At 37.1% G+C, this 20,885-nt stretch overlaps 2 long non-coding RNA genes across 2 annotated transcripts in view; one reads left to right on the top strand and one right to left on the bottom strand.

Moving 5' to 3' along the window:
- The window catches only part of LOC143205797 (uncharacterized), a 489,432-nt gene that overhangs the window by 20,984 nt on the left and 447,563 nt on the right, over positions 1-20,885 (bottom strand). The window lies entirely within an intron of this gene.
- Positions 19,499-20,579, top strand: LOC143205780 (uncharacterized). Its single transcript, XR_013007904.1, has 2 exons — positions 19,499-19,722; positions 20,357-20,579. It is a non-coding gene; the product is annotated as an uncharacterized LOC143205780 (long non-coding RNA).

Below are 20,885 nucleotides of genomic sequence, written 5' to 3'. Positions count from 1 at the left end.
ATTACAGTCCCATACACAGTTTTTAAATTTTTTTAAATTCTAAATTTATATAAAAACAAAAACCAGCAAATTTATCCGGCTTTAATAACGGAATCAGACCTTAAAATCTCATTAAATATCTGGGAAATTCCACAACGTGCGTCACCGATCATCAAAGTCGGGGTGGAGTTTTATTATACAGATAGCAATAATAATAAATATATACTGCTAATTCATCATTAAACTTTAATTAAATTCAGTAATAATCAAATTAATCTTTACGGCTAGCAATATAAATATACACTATTAATTCATCATAAAATTCTATTTAAACTATTATATAAAGTTTATAACAGGGCGTTATTGGGATACGATCAACAGTATATTACATTATTGTACGTGGGAAAACCCATTAAGGGCGTGACCCAACATTAAATTAATTAAAAAGGCGGTCTTGGGTTATTAATATAACTAGCGGTAAGGAGGTCACAATGGCCTCTAAAGAAGCGACCGCAGAGGCCACCTCGGCCTCAATTAATGAGGGAGACTGGTTTAACAACCAATCCCTAATCAAAATAAGGGCATCAACAGAGCCGACAGAAGGCAGCCCAAGAAGAACGAGGTCGCAGACCACGGATGAAAGAAAATCCGTGGAAAATAACGACGCGGCTGAAGAAATAACACACGAGGAGCAGCTGGAGGAGCTGAAGAGTATGTCGGTTAAAAGCTTGGTAGAGCTGTCGGAGAGGCAGGCCGAAGGATGAGGCAATTAATCACGCACGGGAAAACCCGTTCGCTAAAAAATTAGCCTTCACAAAAGCCGACGCTAAAACAGTTGGGAGGAAAATTGACCTACTCTTAAAGGTCATATTTGTAATGTCCATGGAGCTGGACATTAAAAGAAAATCCGAGGAGGCCAACAAGGGATTGGAAAGCTTGGAAGAATCCATCGGCAAAAAGAGGGAGAGAATGGACAAGAAGAGGGAGAGTAGGATGGCTAGACTGGAAAAACTCATCGCAAAACCAAAACCTGACGAATCCACCTCCACAAACGATAAAAATAAACAAAATGAGCCCGCGAAAACCGCCAAACCTACCAAGACGCCCAGCAATGAAAAGGGGATGGTGACGAAAGGAACGACAAAAAAAGACGACAATTGACAGAACGAAAAGAACGCTCAGCTATGCCAACGTAGCGGCCAAGCCAGGAAAAAACTGGACCACACCGCCGAAAGAGATGGCGAAGGAGGAGCTGATCATTAAAATCAGCAAAAAATCAGGGGAAGAGGCAAAGAAGGAGCTCAAAATTACACTGACCCACCACGAGATACAGGGTGGATTTAAGCAGCTTAGGACCCTGAAGAACGGCACTATCATTATGTCGTGCCATGACGAGGAACAAAGGAGAAGAGTTTCGGAAAAATTAAAAAACAGCGGGAACGCAAATATTAAAAACGGAGCCACCAGAAACCCCAGAATCGAAATAAGGGGAATCATAAAGGGAACGAAAAGCGATTAATTAATCGCTGATATTGTCAAGGAGAATGAGTGCATCCGAACAGCACTCCAGGGTCAAACAATAGAGGGACCAATAAGGACAATATGCACCTTTAACGGAGCCAAGAGGGACACGTGGATGATTGAACTCGGCCCAAATCTGTTCAAGGCCATCATGAAACAGGGCCGCATCATGGTTGACACGATGGCACACAAGATCACGGAACACGATGAACCAATGCGGTGCTACAGATGCTGCAAGTTCGGCCATACAGCAAAGAATTGCAAAACAAAGGAACTCATCTGCTACGTATGCGGTGGTGATCATGAAGGGAAGACGTGCAAAGCCACGAAGAAGAGCTGCACAAACTGTACAAAGGCGGGAAACAATCACAGGGCCACTGACTACCAATACTCAGTATATAAAAAACAACAGGGAGAACTAAAAAGAAGAACCAACTACGGATGGTAATGAAAATCCTTCAAGTCAACGTGGGAAAAGGAATCAGTGCAACCGCACTGGTAAGGGAAAAAGCGGCAAGAGATGGATTGGAGGTAGTCCTAATCCAGGAACCAACGCCGAGGAAGCAGGCATGGGAAGGTTGGAAACTCATGAGAAAGATGACGGGAAACAAACCCCAAATCTGGACCAGAGAAGAAATCCAGTCCCTACTGATAGAGGAGTTGTCAACAAAAAATGTGACAACAATCGCAATAGACGACGTCTTGATCACAAACGTCTACGAGGAACCAGGCGAGAGGGCACTGAAAAGTTTAGACGAACTCACCGCCGGAAAAAACAGATACCGAGGCAAATGGATAGTCGCCGGGGACTTCAACGCAAAACACACGTTGTGGGGAGCTCCAGAAGCTCACCAAGAGGTGAGGAACTTCTAGACTGAGCAATCAGTCCTAGAGCTCGCAGAAGGAGACTACACGGTGCCCAGCTTCGATTGTAATAGGGGCACAGGGCACATGGACCTCACGTGTAGTAGGGGAATAAACGTGGAAGAATGGAAAATCAAAGGTGACGAGGAAACACTAAGCGACCACAAATATATCGAATATCGAGTGGCGAGCGGAAATGGGAAAACCAACCCAAGAAAAAGGGTAAGATGGGATTTCGCCGGCACCGATTGGGATCTGGTCAGGGTAAAACTGGAAGATATAGAGACTAATATCGGACAAACAGTAACACACGAAGTGATTGAGGAGCAGGCGGCCAGTTTTCAGAAAGTCATACAGGCAGCGGGAAGACTGGTAAAACGAAAAACCATCATGGTAAAAAATGGTAATGAATGGTGGGACGGGCAGTGTGCGGAACATAAACGAACACTAACTGTACTGAAGAGGAGAATAAGAAGAAGCACGGACAATTAACAAATAGTGAATGAGTACAACGAACGGAAGAGAGAGTATCGGAAAATGATACGAGAAAAGAAAACCGAGCACGGCAGTCAGGCGATTAACAACCTGATAGAAACAAACTCGTGGGACGGTATTTGGGAAGCTATCAGAAGAATGGGCATAAGAAGAGGCGAAGTGGTAGCAACGCCTGAAGACGCAACACTGGAGGCAAGAGAAGCAGCCGAAAAACAAAGAGTGGAGAAACACCAGCAATGGACCTGGAGGAAACAGAGCGAACTCGCGAAGTCATAAGCGCGGTCATGAGCGAGGAATGACCGAGTACGGGGACTGGCGAGGCAGAAATAACCGAAGGAGAATCGGTTCGTTAATCGAATCGGTTATAGAGAACATGAGAAACCGAAAGGCAGAAGGGGAAGACCGCATACCAAACGAGCTCCTGAAGAATGTCTAGATCTCGAAAAAACACGAGTTCCTGACGCTGTACAGGAATTGTTACAACGCGGGATACTTTCCTAAGATATGGAAAACGGCTAAACTGTGCTGGTTAAACAAAAGCGACGGAGGAAAAGTACTAGACAAAATACTTAATCAGAGACTACTGGCAATGGCGGAGGAGATGGAGCTACATGACTCAAGGCAGTACGGCTTCAGAAAAAACAGGTCAACCGTACAAGCCGTGAGTGATCTACTGAAATGGATCAACACCGAAAAAGAACAAGGGAAACACGTTCTAATGGTGACGCTGGACCTCCGAAACGCTTTCAACTGAGCAACCTAGGTAGATATATTGGAAGAACTGCGAAGAAGCAGAATAAATAAGAAAATGGCAAGATCAATAGCCAGCTTCTTGACGGGAAGGAAAATCATCAGCAACCAGGTGGCAATGGAAATTGACAAGGGATGTCCGCAAGGGTCAAGCTTAGGGTCAACGGTATGGCTGCTGGGCATGAACAGCTGATTCCGCAAAGTCTCTGAATCGGAAGTAGGGGACTGCGGAATGAGAATTTAGGCATTCGCGGACGACCAGGTGATTGCTCTCAGCAATAAATACATCAGAAACAGGCTGGACCTTGCCTGGAACAACTGTTGGGAAAATTGCCAAAAATGGGCCTACGGGGCAGGAGCAGAATACAACAAGGAAAAGACTGAGGCTTGCTGTTTCTCTAGCAAGAAAAACAGCAGACCACCGACGGTCAAACTTGGCGAAGACATCATCCAGGTCAAAGATACAATAAAGTATCTGGGTGTGACAATTGACAGGAAACAGCAGTATATACAACACATACAGCTGTTGAGGAGAAAAACAGAAAAGTTGATGTGCCGGCTCTGGGGAATACTGCGCAGAAGAAGCGACCCTAGGGCACCAGAGGTCATGCGTCAAATATACTACAGGGTTATAAAACCCGCAGTATTATACGGCTCAGAAATATGGGGATACAGGGCCTCGATGGGAAGGGCTAGGACAGCGTTAGCAGCAGCACAAAGAACTGCACTGTTAGCAATCACAGGCGCCCATCGAACCACATCGAATGATGCTCTGCAGGTAATAGCTGGAACACCACCCCTATACCTGGAAGACGAGATCCAGGGGTGGGCTGCATAAAAATACGGATACCCCAATGGGCCAAAAGGATTAGAACCAAAGAAATTGCCATGGCCATGGGAGGAACCGTGGGAAAATCGGACAAATAGCGTCGGAAACACCAAGATATGGACAGACGCTAGTGCCAAGGAAGAAAAAGCAGGCATAGGAATAGTGATTTGGACAGGAACAAGTGCCCAGGAAGAGATAAGTCTAAGGATAAAAGACGAATCGAGCTCCAGAGCGGCAGAATTCGTGGCGGTACAGAAAGCCATAGAACTGGTACGGGACAGAAGCCTACCAGGACCAATCAGCATTCGAACGGACAGTAGAATGTCCATATAGTGGGCCGAGCACGCAAACACACGAAATAAGGATATAATGCAAATCAAAGCAAATTTGCTAGAGTTGCAGAAAAGCGGTAGTGAAATATCGCTAAAATGGTGTCGGAAAATGACAACGAAGGAAATGATAACCGCAGACAGACTCGCGAGAGAAGCCACTGCAAACGAAGGAATAGGACTGGAAAACCACGGATGGATCAGCACCAGAATCATCAATAGAATCAAGGAAGGAGAAGTAAAAAGAAGATGGCGAATGCATTGGGAGCAATCCATTAAAGGAAGAACCCTCTACAAATACTGCCAACAAGTGGGGAGAGGAAATATAGGACTGAGCAGGAAGGCTGTGCAATTGATGACGGGACACGGAAATATGCAAGCCTACCTGCACAGATTTAAATTAAAGGAGATCCATATACTCTGTGAGTGTCGCATAGGTCCAGAAGACACGACGCATATATTGGAGACATGCGAAATTGGGAAAAGGGTAGAGGCCCGAAACAGGCATCGGACAGCCGACGGGAACTACCAGTTAAGGAACGCAGAGGGAATAGTAAACAAGGAAACCGTCACAGAGATCAACGCGTGGTCCGACACGGTAATCGATTATGAGGAAAATTATAGCCAGGATGCTGGCGTGCAAGAAAGCGGCCAGTTAGAGATCAGTGAGGAAATATGACAGAGAATTACCGAATGAAGTGCGCAATATCGTCGCGACGTGGCAGAAAAGGCGCTCGGAGACCAGTCCATGAACCGTTCCCGAGACTTACGTAGGAAAGACCAGCTCAGAGCTTTTACAAGCACCAGAGCCATAGACAAATGGTCTACAATTCAGTAGGCTGATAGGTCTGTAGTCATGTGGATGGAAAGTATTGCAGCCCCAGAATGGCCTTGATGATATTACTTAGTTCGGCGAGCTGCTTTTTATTCCGAATCTTGCTGATCATTTGCGTGAGTATTTTAGGGGTGACTAGATGGTTTAAAAGATAACTTGGAGGCACTTGAGAACGAACGGAGTTGGAATTCCTAACGATTCCGTCGTTCTCAGCAGCGATTATATTTGTAGCAGGAGGGAGGCGTTCCATTTGGGCCTCATAGGTTTTAGCGAGGAGCTCGGCCTTTTCGTAGTCAGTGACTGCAAAAGTTCCTGTCTCCGCTGACTTTAGGGGGGGTATGACGTTTTGCGCATTCGCCACGGGGCTTTTAGAGAGTCGCCAGAAAGTTGCGGGGCCAGACAGCCTTTGGTCCGCTAGAAATGAGTTCCATTTCTCGGATCGCCAGGCTTTAATGGATTCCTTCACTTCTCGTTTTACTCTGTTGGCCTCCCTTTTGTCTGCCGAGTTGAGGGTGGCACGAGTTCTACGATAGAGACGATTTTTGAGTCGGATCTGCGACTTGATGCCTTCAGGAACTGGCTCACTTTGAGTGTTTGAAAATGATTGAACTTCGAATGATGAATTCTGATAGGCGGACTGGATGTCTCGAGTTAGCTTCGACACGGCACGCTCGAGTTGGTCAGGTCGATCAATCTTCGGGATTGGACCAGATTCCAAGAGAATTTGCTGATATCTCTTTCAGTCGGTTTTCTTTCTGATTCGATAGTTAATATAATCGGACGATGGTCCGAATGTAACTCGTCGGGAACTTGTACATCAGAAGGACGATTGATGTTCCGGAGAATGAAAAAATCTAGAATGCGTGGAGTGCCCCGTTGTCCAATAGCGGGCTGATGGGTAGGCTCATCCGGCAGGGCGAGACCAAGCCCTAAGTTTGCACTCAGTGCTGCGATATCGTTGCCTGCTCGATTTGCGCGCTCGCAATCGAACATGGGATGGTGAGCGTTGAAGTCTCCAGCGATTATGTTTGAAGTTGGACCGTCGAAGAACGTTTTGAAGGCAAACGAGTCATGCGTGGAGTATTTCCTGTACAGAGAGGTGATCACGATTGGACGATCCTGAGTTTCCACCTGGATAGTGGTGGACCCGATATTTGGTGACGATACAATTGAAGTCAGAAGGTTGTGTTTAATTCCCTTTTTGATTAGGATAGCAGTTCCGCCACCGCGAGTTGGGATACGGTCATTCTTGTAAACCGTGTACTTTAGAAGGGAAAAACGATGAGAATGTTTTAGGGGAGTATCCTGGATAAGTGCTATATCGATGCCTGAAGACGAAAGAACGAAGTCCAGCTCCACTTTTTTATCGCGTAAGCTGTTGGCGTTCCACGACATGATTTAAGCACTTTGGAAGCAGCCATTTTGACGAGTAAACAACTGCTGAAGGCTAGACGGGAAAGGGGGGTTGCTGCTTAGACGGCTATATTAGGAAATAATTGTTGGGATTGAAAGAACTGCAGGATGCATCTGATCATCTGCTGCAGTGTGAAGGTAGTTGGAAGACCCGCTGGCAGTGCATGAGGTTGCATTGGAGTTTGAGCTATTGCCGGAGGCTGGTCTGGATTGGATTGGTCTAAGATTCCTGGGAGCAGGTCGACAGCTACAGCCTGTGTAATTAGCTGTGTGTGGGTCTCCACAATTGCTGCATTTAGGTGGCTCCTCGCGTACCTTGGTGCACGAACGGGTTTCATGGTGTCCGGCGCATTTGACACACCGGGGAGGCTCTATAACGAGAGCTGGAATGGCCAAACAACTTGCAGTTGTAGCACTGCACAGGCTGGCCGTACGCTTGCTGGAGTTCGACTTTCACGATTGACAGGCCTATTTTGGTGAGATTAATGATATTCCTTTCTTCGTTAGGAACAACGACCTGGATTATGGGAAGGTCTTCGCCTGATTTAAGTTTCCACCTTTGAAGAGATTTTGGGTGGAAACCTTGCGAAATAAGGTGGTCTTTGGCTTCGTCAACTGTTACAATCGTTGGGATGTTGCGGATGATGACTCGTATTGCCCTTTCACAAAGAGGGCAGAAGCAGTGAAATGCATATTTCCGGTCTTCAAGAAGCTTGGTCAGTTTGCGGAAGTCGTTCGAAGTTGGTACTTTTTGTTGGTTTGTTTGTACCAACAAATAAGCGAGTTCCGTCCGTCCTTTCGGCTTAAAGTTGCAGTAATCTCTATGGAATTATCTTTCGCGATTCGAAGGATTTCTGAGTATTTCTTCGTGTCACGAAGAACGATGGGTGGGATTTTTTCCTTTTTACGAGCGGTGGTTGGATTTGGGTTCGCCGAAAGAGTTGGCATAGATAGTGAGGGTGAAGATTGTGAGAGTGTTCTCGAAGTGTTTGGAAGCGGTAGCTTGAGGAAAAGTGTTTAGTGAGTTAATAGCCTGGCTACTTACCTGAGTAGGCTGGGTCGTCTTGACGGCCGCTGGTTTGGGCGTTGGCTGGGTAGCTGTCTTAGTTAGCGGTTTGGTGGACGCTGATCTGACGGCATTTCTGAAGGTTGATGGTTGCGAGTTGGCCTTGGCTCTCTGCTGCATGAGTTGGGTAGAAGGCTTGGCAGCTGGCTTGGTTGCAGCTGCATGTCTAACCTTATCGACGTCCTTCGACAGCTGACTTGGTTGTGGCGGGGTGATGGGGCCCCTTTTCCTCTTTCCCACCACGGTGAATCCATCATCCAGATCATGATTTTCAACCGTTGGGATGTGAGTTCATTTGGTGTCTCAGGAGGTTGATGTACTGACTGCGCCGGGGTGGGTTTAGTAAGGGCGTCTTGTAGCAACATCCGCATTGCGAAGAGCCCATCGCCTTGCTTTGTTAACTATATTCGAAGTTGAGTAACCCCAATTTTGAGCTCTGCATTTTAATTTTTTAGATACTCGATGAGTTCAGAACCCATCATCCGGGCAACGTCGGGGATATCATCGGCACATTTCTCTGTTGCTGGACGGCAACTTTCTGGAGGCGATGATGACTCTGGCGTGCGGGACGCCATTGCCCAGCTTGTAAAACGCTTTCCGGCGTTTACAAACGTTTATGATGTACGGGCGAAGGTGCAGATGGAAGCGGTTTACGAGTCGATCGTTTGGCAATCAATTGGGGGTAATTCTCGGAGGAGTAGGTAGGCTCGGAGGACCGGACACGACCGTTCTCTTCGGAAGCTAGCACTGAACTTGAAATCGACTATAGACTGTTCACTAATTGACTACTTTTTGCTATCGACCATTTCAGTCGCTATTTTTGGTTCGACTGTTTTTACTAGTAACTGTTTTCAGTCGCTATTTTCCGTCCGACTGATTTTATTACGATTTACTATCAACTGTCATCATTCGACTAATTTTTAACGTTCTCGCCTTTCGTCCTAGTCGCGACCTTGAAATTAATGCGCCGTATTTATGCTTATACATATTTATATGTAATATATTTCGTTTTTTTTTGTAGTTTGTTTGTGAATATCTATATATTGTAAATTAACATAGCAGCCTTTTGAAATGCTAGATTTCGAAAGCAAAAAAAGTAAATAATTAAATGATAAATAGTAAGATACTTTTGACTGGCATAATAGATAATACTTTGAACTGGTACAATAGGTAATAGTTTTTTAATAAATTTTCATTATTTTTGTCCAAGCCTCTTGCTTGCCGAAACCTTTTTCCCGAAATCTTGAAAACTAAAATTAGATTCCATAGGTTTCAGAAATTGCATTGATCCAAAAGATTAGAAGAATTTTTTACAGTAGCAGTTGCTAAATTTGTTTCAAAAATATTAATCGTAAAGAGGTTAATAAAGTATATTAAATATTTGTAATAAATATATTTTCGATAGGAAAATTCTACTTTAATTTTCAACAATTTATTTTGTTGGCTATTAAGAAGAACACCACAGTTTTTATTTGTTATCAAATGGACTTTCTTAATAGAATCTGTTCCTCTTTTTAAACCCTTTGAAAAAATGACCACCGAGTTATTTGGTGAAAGATATCCCAACGATATTTTTAATTATACGGTCAATAAGACTGCAATATTCCATCAAATCCAAGATTGTAACAAGTGAATGGAGAAAAAATGACAAAATTGTTTATTAGATGTCATAAATAAAAGACTGCCAAATTTAGAAATGAATACGATATGGGGGAAATCTACATTTTTAGATGCTAGATTTAAAAAAAGCAGGATTAGTTATTGCAAATAATGCTGAGGGGATACAAAAAGTTATCACAAATCTATCTTCCATTCTAACTTCACAAAATACAAATATAGTTCCACAACTTGAAATTCAACACAAAATTACTGACCAAGGATATATTGAGATCTGGAAATATTTTGGTGAATTCATACACCGCCTTATTATTTCCATTAGGTTTTAAATCAATATAGAACATAGGCAGGAGGTTTTATAATCGTGCGATGTTATATATTGTGAACATTTACGAGCTCGTGGCTTTTTTCAACTAGGGCTACCATCATGGTGTTAAAGTCCGTCCCGTGATGTAATCCTTTTAACACGAATCGTCTCTCGGATTTTGGCCTGAATGTATGGTATTAGGTGTTTCTTTTATGTAATTCTTTTACTAGAATTTTAAAGTGCTTCGCTTCGAACAATTGTATTTTTATTGTTGTTAAGTATATGACTTGTCTCGATACAAGAGCCAGTATAGAAATGAGAAAGAAAACTTAGTAGAGGGCGCTATGACTTGTATCGAGAGGGTATAAGTTACCAGGGATCAAAATAAAGTTTCTCTTTTGTTCCAAGGCCATGAGTGGTGCATTAATTCCGTACCGTCCCGAATCATAAGTGATTCGTAAAAATTGTTAAAAAAGGTTATGGGCCCAAAATTCTCGGTGTAAATGAGAAGTAGTAGGGTGATAACGGAGAATGTAGATGAGTTGAAGTTATTAGTTCGGTATAGTATATATATAATTATATATACACGAAAGAAATTGGAAGTAACAAGATGGCTGTATGCAACAGACGGAAATTAATTTCGGGACACTAGAGCACTCAAAGACCAATGACCATCAGAAGGAACACCAGGAAACTAAAAATGTGATCTTCAGCTATCAGTAAGAAAGACGAAAACATTGTAATCAATGTAGTAAATAGTAATGGAGTAATTAAGAGTTTAGAAAATCAATCACGTTTATAATATTCAAGGATCAATGAACCACTAGTAAATTAGTAACATGGGATCCAACAGAATTATCAGTAGGATAGAAGGAAACATTGTAATCAATATAGTAATTAGTAATGAAGTAATCAACAGTTTAGAAAATCAACCTCGTGTATAATTTATAACGATCAGGGAAACACTAGTAAACGAGTAACATGGGGTCCAACATATTTATCGGTAGGATAAAGAAACATTGAATTTAATGAAGCAATTAGTAATGGGGTAAAGTTTAGAAAATCAACCATGTAATTGCAGGAAGAATGAAAATCTATTGAACCCAATGAAGAATTTTCAATTTCTAAGGATGGAGAACAAAGTCACTTAGCAGAGTTTAGTTTGAAAATACCAGAATTTTGATATAAATATCAATTCAATTGGCGAAGAAGATAGATAAACCTTGTTCTATGTGCGTAGAAGCTAAAGCAACCAGGAGCCCTTTAAACTGCAAGGAGTCGAGAAGAAGTGCAATCGAAAAGTTAATTCATTGGGATATTTATAGGCTAATAAACCCAATATATGAAGATGGAGGAAGATATTTATAATAGGAAGGAAGGAAAATACTAGAAGATTTGTCTCATTTTAACAGCGTAAAAATCCTGAAGACAAAAAATGAAACTGAAGAGAATTTGAAACAATATATTAGTTAATTAGAGAGACAGCATGGAGTAAAGCTATTTTGTAGAAAAAAGGGGATTCATTTAGAATATAGCAATAGCCCATTCACCGCAAAGTAATGGAAAAGCGGAAAGATTAAATAGGACATTATTAAATAATTAAATGTAGTTCTGTATATGAACCAAGATATCAACAATTAAATCAAGCATTGTTCGGGTAAACTATATTTGGAGAGATAAGGTAATGACTATTGCCTAGTCATGGAAGGTAGTAATTATTCAGTAGTACTCAATGCTGAAGCATTAATAAAATGACGTAGAGCATATAGTGGATTTAATGGACAGTCTCTATAAAGTTAAACAATTTATTGGAATGAAAAAAACAGCGATAGAAGAGATTAAGATCCATCAAAAACACATAATTTAATGACTGCTTAAGGAATTCTACGTAGAAGGTTGTTACACCTATTAAAATTAATATTAGCACCAGCAAAAGTGGGGAAATAGTTTACAGTTATAATTTAACGGATATAAGTGTTGTTAGTTATAAGATCGGATCTAAGCAGATCAATTTGGTACGCCAATGGAAGTCAACTTCCGTATGGATAATAGTGAAGAAATAATTAAAGATATACATTTTAGAAAGTATATAGAGAGACCAATATAAGGTAAGCATAGAAAATTTCAAAGAACAATCTGTGAGTAAATGGATGCTGACAGTTTTGCAACAGGAAGAAGAAAACTAAAATGTGAGTGATGATGAAAAAAAAAGCATTCAGGAGTAGATAGCAGATGGTGATGACGAGCCTGATGAAAATGAACCTATGTTGTCTAAATTGGAACCAATTCTAGAAGAAAGGAAATTAGACGACCATGATATATATCTCCTATTGTCTGTTTATTTCAAAAATGGAGCTAGTGGTGACTAATTAGTTATGATACCTCAGTAATACCAGAAGACCATGGGCTAATATAAGGCTAATATCGACTGGAAGGAACAAGTTAAGAAGACTGCAGTGGTGACCATTTAGTTATGATAACTCAGTGAAACCAGAAGGCCTTGGACTAATGTAAGGCGGAAGTGGACTTGAAGGAGAAAGTTATGAAGAATGGTATGGTAATCGACTAGGAAATTTTAATGGATTCATGCTATTTGATAAAAACAACCCAGAGGCACGGAAGAAATTCTTTTGAAGAGAAATACATGTGTATGTTTGGCAGCCCAAGAACAAACTATATAATCGATATTAAATTGGACAGTGTTTTGGCGACTTTACAACTTTTTACGACTTTTTTTAGTTTTGTTCTGGCAATTTAAATGTACTTTTGAAATCTTTGTTTAAAATCTTAATTAGGTTAAGTTATATAGTACATTTAAATTTAAGGGTTTAATGGTTGCAGCCCTTCCGTGAATGCTACACCTGAGGAAGCCCCCACCATGTTGTTTTATTCGAAATGATATTACTTAATAGCATAAAAATCCTGATCTTGATATTTTGGTTAATCGCCGATTAGAATTGCAATATAATATTTTTATTAATTAATATTATTCGAATAATTACATCTAATGACTACATCGTTACTGCTTTTCAGTGGTGTTCATCCTAAACACTGTTTTATAGCAAAATTATAATTACTGGACTACTAGGTCCGTTTTCACTCTCGCACACATCTGGTGCAATTCATACTTCTATCTCACATCTTAAATATTCGTTTAATATTTTGTTGAGAACGGAAAAATAGTTACTCTACTCTAAAATTACTGTTCGGCGCCTTGTCGAATAGGGAGTAGAAGATGATAATGCCAGCATAAATATGCTTTAATATAAACCCCTATGTCTAAATGTCTCGCTCATCGTACCTTTCGGCCTCATAAAAATTTGAAACTCGTAGAAAAAAACTGTTAAAATTAGGTTGTACTCTCCTATTATATGTTATAATAGTTTTATTAAAATGTTAGATGCACCTGCAAGCCATAGGGCTGATGTGTCTTCATATTTATATTGTCATATATATATGCAATTATAACTTTTTAAAATAAAATGTTCGTGCTCTCTGTTTGTTTGTTCTATTTAATGGTATAACTAAAAATAATGCGAAGGAAATTAATAGATTTCTAAATAAATGTATATCAATTTCTGTTGTTATTTTCCTTCATATGAAATATAGGTAATGTAGAACCGATTGGCGGAAATAAGGTAATAATTAGGAACTAAAATGTCTCCAATAGACAATAATTGATAAGTGATACGTGTAAAGTGATGCATGCAATGAGGGGAATTGTTACAAACATTAGTTAAATTAATAAAATTGATAATTAAAATAAATAAAATATAAAATTGATTGATTGATTTGATAATTGTTAGAACCGGTTCGGTGAAGGTGATGGGCAATTAAAACACTGGATTCAACTGTATTTGTAATTCACAAACAACTCGCTTAAAGCTATAGCTCGGGTGGGGTGACTTTGACACCAGCATGTGCCGTAGCGTTGTTACAATTCTATATTTCAAAGCGACTATTGTAACATTAATTTAGGCAACCACATATTAATGGCGCATGGTGACAATTTATGCGCCGCCATCTGATTGTCTTTAAATACCGCTACATATAAACCAATCAAATGCTCCTATTTTCAATCTAGATACATACACGTTCATTTGTTAAATATAAATACTGTTAGCTGCCACTAAATAATATTGACATTCCAGTTTTTATTCTTAGTCTGTATGCATAGTGCAATTTAATAGTAGGTAGGTGATTTAATACAAAACTATCATGAATTACTCTCATGATAATAATTATATGCGTACTTCTGCGTACACATCAATTTTGAGTGAAATTTTTGAAAGCAACAGTGAAAACTTAAATCAAAATACCAGTACAACTTTGGCAAAAGAAAATGAACTTAACAAGTTTCCAAGTATTATTTAAATAGTACATCTTACTTCATGGCTACTCAAAATTTCCATTATAGATTTTAATGACCCTCAAAATGATCTGAATTCCGTCAACAACATTTATAATCCATCCCAGGGCGAAAGTTCTAATCCATATCTATTTACCATGCACCAAACCGCAAACAGGTTTATTCTGTATGCAGATAATCCGCTATACATATTTATTAAAGCTAAAGAGTTAAGAAATATTAGCATTAGTCAAAGTTGGAATAAATGGGTATTTTCTCCGTATACCGAAAAAAAAATTATTTACTACAGTCAGGTTGGGGTTACTTTAACAGTTTTTTTTTATTCTATAGCGTTTCAAATTATACAGTTAAATTATTTCATATTATTTATATCACAATTTACTACATTTTAGATTGGTAAACAAATTAAATTATTGTATTACGCTGAAAAGGAACAAATGATAGCTGGTATTGCAGAATATCAGGGCATGATTAAAGATCAAAATCTAAGCAAACCTACGGCCTCCATCAAGTGGATATTCAATAAGCGCATTAAACAAAAGAGAATAATGTAAGATAATCTGAAAAACAATCAGATACAGCAACATAATTCATTTTTAAATTTCAGACACATCGTTAATCCTTATGATTCAGGAACGCCTATAGTGTTATCCAAAGATGGAGCTGTGATAAGGCAAGACGTCGCACAAAGCTTGATTGAAATGTTTGCCGATGCAGAATGACAAGAGCAAATTTGAATTGTTATAGTGTTATATTAGTTTAGAATATTTATAACAGTTGTTTGTAATTATTATTATACATAGTAATGTAATATGACGAAATTATGTAATATAATGGTTATGGTTATTATTGTTAATAAATATTGTTGTATTGTTATAATTAAAATAACTAAATGACACTGTCGCTAAGTACGAATATTGTAAATAATTACCATATATATCTAGAAATATATATAGTTGCTTGATGATGTGATCTAATCATAGGTATATATAAAACTGACGAAATATAATCACCTTATTACTACTTAACTATAACAGTACCAATGCTTATTTAAGTTATATAATATCCGATTAGTAGGTGCTAATGTCTTGCTATTCAACACTCTTCGATACCATGAGGTAACGTAATTCCCTTATAAATATTACGTTATTTAAAACTTTATAGGACACCAATTTTGAGTAATAGATCAATAATCTAAAACATATCAAAAGTAATATAAGTAGTGTTAAAAATTCATTCCAAAGCTTCTACGGTTTGAACTACTTGCCTTTAGAGAAAATCTTATATCAACAGGAATCATTTAATTTCACACTCATTAAAATTATCTAAATACAAATAGTTTTATGAAATACCTAATGGTGTCTCGTTATTAAATATTATATTGCTGTTCACTTCAGGATAAACAAAATATATCGCAGTCATAGAAAAAATAGAAATTTCACGGTATAGGCGACCTTGGGGAAATGTTTTGTTTAGTTCAATCAACTGTAGCGCTGCGATCGCAAATTGTGATTGGCAGTTTAAATTGCAGGTGCCGCCACTAACATGAAATGTGATTGGTCGATCAAATTGTGTGAAATCAGCATTTTCTATAGGCGTCCATTTTTATGTTTGTTGTTTGTAGGTTATGGTTTTTGTTTAGATCACGAAATTTTCGTTTTGCGTTGTGCATATTTTCTGTTTTACATTAATTATTATGGGGTAATAATATAAAAATTGATGACAATACGTCAGTGTAGTAAAAGATGTAGTGTACCGGAGTAAAATTCTACTACGGAAATTAGACATCGTTTCCCAAAGAATGATCTCGATACTTTCCAAAAATGGGTTGATCAAGTAAATAATAGTAAGTTACCTGGATAAACCACAATGCAAATATATCAACGTCATGGTGTTTGTTATGGACATATTAGTGAAAAATTTAGAATTATCCTTCCTTCACGAACAGGTATTTGGGTAAATGCATATCCATCATTGGTTTTATCAGGTACATATAAAATTATCTATCTACTACATGTCTGTTTATATATTGTTTGTTTACAGAAACTCAAAAACTTATGAAGATGTTAGTAGTAATAAAATTCAATTAATCTACCAAGTTGTGCGTATGTTGTCAATGTGATGTCTCTACATAAAGAAGTCTTACAAGAAGGTAATAATTAATATAACTGGATAATTAGTAGTAATAAATACTACTTTTAATTGTAAAATATCCCTAAAATATTTGCAATACTTTAACTTTTTAGAACAATCAGTGTTCAATCATTTTATAGTAGAGGAATTATATATTTAAATTTGATTGCCTTGTTAAGAAAATATTTGTTATGGTGCCATCAATTAAAAATTTAATTGCTACTTTTAGGGGATTTATTAACTTAAAGAAATCTATTTTGTCTAAATTTACAAATAACTACATTTGTTTAACAAATCTTAACCAAGATTGCTTAAAGATTTTTGTTGGATCTATTAGAGGTCATAGAGGTAGAAACAGCATCCTTCCCCTAGTATGTTCGAGAAATTTCTAAAAGGGCTCATCATTTCATTTTTTTCACATCATTCGCCCGGAGCAAATTGTGAAGAAGATGAACATGTAGGCGCTTTAGATAACTTACATTATTTTTTAACTGGAGATGTAGCATCACCAGAGGTTGTAGAATCACCAGTTGAGTCTATATTTTCAGTTCCAGAGAACTTTGCTCTGAGGAAAACAAGAGTGGAACGTTGCACGTTAGTCTATATTTCAGGCTATTTGATAAAACTTCTGAGAAAAAAGACAACGTGCAATATCTGTCTACATTCTACATTAAGTAGTTCCACAGATCAAAAACTCGATACTGATTTTATAGAAGCGATGCAGCCGCGTAGACCCAAATTAACAACTCCATCAAGACTGTTTTACTATACTGTTTGTAGATCTTTAAGCTATCTCTTTTATTTAATACCTAGATTTTGTCATAAAAATAGCATATCTGTTATTCTGAGAGATGTCTTAAAAAAACACATAAATTTTAAACGTTTCAACTGCCCAGTCCATAGCGATTTTGAAGACCACATTTTAAATCTTATTGTCAAATGTTCATTGTATTTTTGGGTTAAACAAGTTAATTCAATATTAACAGGGAAGGACTTAAAGTTTACCTTCAGTATAGCACAAATACAAGATAGAACTCTAATAGATCCTATAAAATTGATGGCACTAAACAAATACGAAAAAGGGAGCAGGCGTTATAGAAGAGTATTTTAATTATTTTGTCTGGAGTATGGGGCTTTTATTTTTTTTTATTTACATTTTTGTAGTTTATTTATTTTTGCTTTTTGGAATTATGTATATTTCTGTTGTTTTTTATTATTATTTATATTATTTACATTTATGTATATTTGTATAGGATTTTATTTTAATAAATTAGTTTTTTAAATTAAATTCGATTTTCATTCAAATATTATTGGCCAGCAAATGTGACGTCATAAAATAGTCACGTGAAATGGCTGACCAATCAAAGCAAATTATTTTCCTTACAGGATTCTATATAATATTTTTAAACTAACCAATCAAATTCACGTTGTCAGCGCCACCAATGATTGGACTAAACAAGATTTTGCCCCACCACTTAGCATTGTAGTTGCACACCCCTGATCGCAGTAGATTATTGGTTATATTTATCAACGTAATATCGGAACTACATATAAAGAACTCTTCTTTCAGTTACCTATATTTTGAGAAGAGAGAAAATGTTCCGGTATACATATGACTGGATATACACAAACACTATATATTATATATATATATATATATATATATATATATATATATATATATATATATATATATATATATATCGCATAATTAATATTAATACAGGTTGAACATAAAGAGCGTTTCTATTTCCATTCAAATATATTCTAAAAATATGACAGACAAGTGATCTAATTAATACAGTAACTTTGCAGTGTACCGCCATCTTTCGGTATTATATATATATATATATATATATATATATATATATATATATATATATATATATATATATATATATATATAGAAATACATATAACGTTCCTAATTCCATTCAAATTTATTCGAAAAATGCGGCAGATAATTGATCTAATTAATACGTAGTGTGCCGCCATCTATCGGAATTATTGTTTGTAGTTAATTCACACCCTATGCGAAAGATGGTCCTATAGACCGACTTGATTTTAGACGATCTATTTACCCATTAGGCAACCTATATTCCCGTAATTAACCATCAGTAGGGTTATGCACTTTCTGCGCTGTTTTTTATATTTTCTTTTAGGTCGTTTGTGCTTGTATTTTCGTATACGTTTAATAATCTGTTAAGTTTGACCAGTTTTTAATTTGTTGTAATCGCACCCGTCAAGAAGGTCACAATTCCATAACCGAAAATAACTACTAGCGTTGGAACTATCGACTGAAAACAGTCTAAACAGTCGATAGTGGCTAAACAGTCGAAAGGTCGATAGTCAAAAAATTGCGACTGAAAATAGTAATTACTATTATCAGTCAAATGCACGCTTCGATTGATTTATTACATTCGTGATGTTATACTGATGTTATAAATATGTTTATATTCTCCAATGGTAGTATAATCGAAGTCGGTCTTGTGGTCAGTGGGCGTTGAAATTTTCATTCGACGAGTATTCGTCGGAGATTGGTATTCGGTACAGTTGAATGCAGAAGATTTCCTTTACAGTTATGTATTCACAAAGGAACGTGTTTGGATATCGATTATAATGGAGGTTGAACAGACGTAATAGAGTAGTAATCTTTGGGAATATTGTAGTTAATTATGCATCATAATACAATTTAGAGTTCCTACTATAGGCGATATCACATTTTAATTTTAATGTTGCAAAAATTGCAATTCATGTAAATTTTCTGTTCAGTGTATACTTTTTGCATTTCGATTTTGGCTGGTCGGTATTAGCAGAATATATCACCCCTGGTATCGATAAATAATTTTAGGTTTTATGTAAACTTTAAAAAAAAAATTGTACAAATTTAACTTGGACGGATCTATCACTATACGGTAAAATTTTATTAATAATTAAATTATTTATCAAATTTAACTCCAGATAAATTTTTGATATCATAATTTTTTTTTATTAATTGCATCTTGCATTGGATATGCTTGATATAGTTTTAATTTGCATATTTCTTTATAGCTACTGTAGTGTTGTGGTAGCTGGTGCTCCAGCAGAGTGATTATGTGCGGGATTTATACATCAGTATGTATTCCCAAACTAAAGAAAAATTGTGTGAGAGGCAGAACCTTTGGTGGAACGCTGCGAAGGAAAGGGAGAGAGGACCGCTGGTGAAAAAAAAAAGTGTGGGTACACCCACTATAGAAATTATTTTGCAAATGCAATGAATTTTAAAAATAAATTAATTTTGCAAAAGCTCTGATCATTTACTATACCATCATTTTCTTTCCGATTTGTCAGTTCCAGCTCTGTTGTTAACAATTGATGTTTAGGTAAATTTTATTTCAGTTTTCAATAATTATGCTATTTTGATAAAATTTGATTATTTGGAATTTTTCATAACAGATTTTTTAACGCTCGTGCTATTATTAACAATATTTTATTGATATATAGACATATTTCATTTCAGATTTCTTTTGCTATTACACTGCTATAAGGAACAATAGAATTTTAGGCTAATATTATTCAGATGTTTCAGCTCTCGTACTATTATTGATTACATTTGATCTTTAAACATATTTCATTAAATATTTTTGCAGCTTTTGTACTGCTATTAAAAACAATTGTTATTTAGGCAAATTGCTTTTGAGATTATCCAGCATAAAATGTACTTTTGTACTATTATTGTTAATATATACTTTTAAGCGGTCTTATTTTAGAATTTTTCAGCACTTGATTTTTTGACATATTTCATTTCAGATATTCCAACGCCATTATTAATAATAACTGATTTCTAAACAAATGTTTTTTATCTTTTAGTCTTTTGGTATATGGTGCAAGGACGCCTCAGCTAGCAGGATTACCGTGTTAGAATATGAATCCAAGACAGGACCATGTGCAGCAACTAAATAGTAAGTCAACATAAATGAGCGAGGCCAGCACCACGGAATGGGTCCATAACAGTCTCCTTTGGTCCATTGATCGAAACACATTACCATGTTTTACCTGTCGGACCAATAAATCAGAATTTTTGTCGAACAAAGGCCTTTTATTTAATATATATATATATATATATATATATATATATATATATATATATATATATATATATATATGTATATATATATATATATATATATAAATATATATATTTATATATGAACTTCTACAATCTGCCCTTGTGCAATAAGTATTATTGTTTGGTTTCCGTTATGTAATATAACCATACTAACATGTAGAGTTAGTAGTCTGCTGTACAACTTATAATCTAAACCTTGTTCTAGATACTATTCTAACTCCAATTAAAAATAATCACTAATTTTAAAGTCTATCCTAACTTATTCTAACC

This window comes from Rhynchophorus ferrugineus, unplaced genomic scaffold (genome assembly GCF_030347505.1).
Source record: "Rhynchophorus ferrugineus isolate W39M unplaced genomic scaffold, kcgeb_rfMv2 rfM17, whole genome shotgun sequence".
NCBI classification, from domain to species: Eukaryota; Metazoa; Arthropoda; class Insecta; order Coleoptera; family Curculionidae; genus Rhynchophorus; species Rhynchophorus ferrugineus.
The sequence above is the reverse complement of the archived record's forward strand: the minus strand, read 5'-3'. Positions and strand labels throughout refer to the sequence as shown.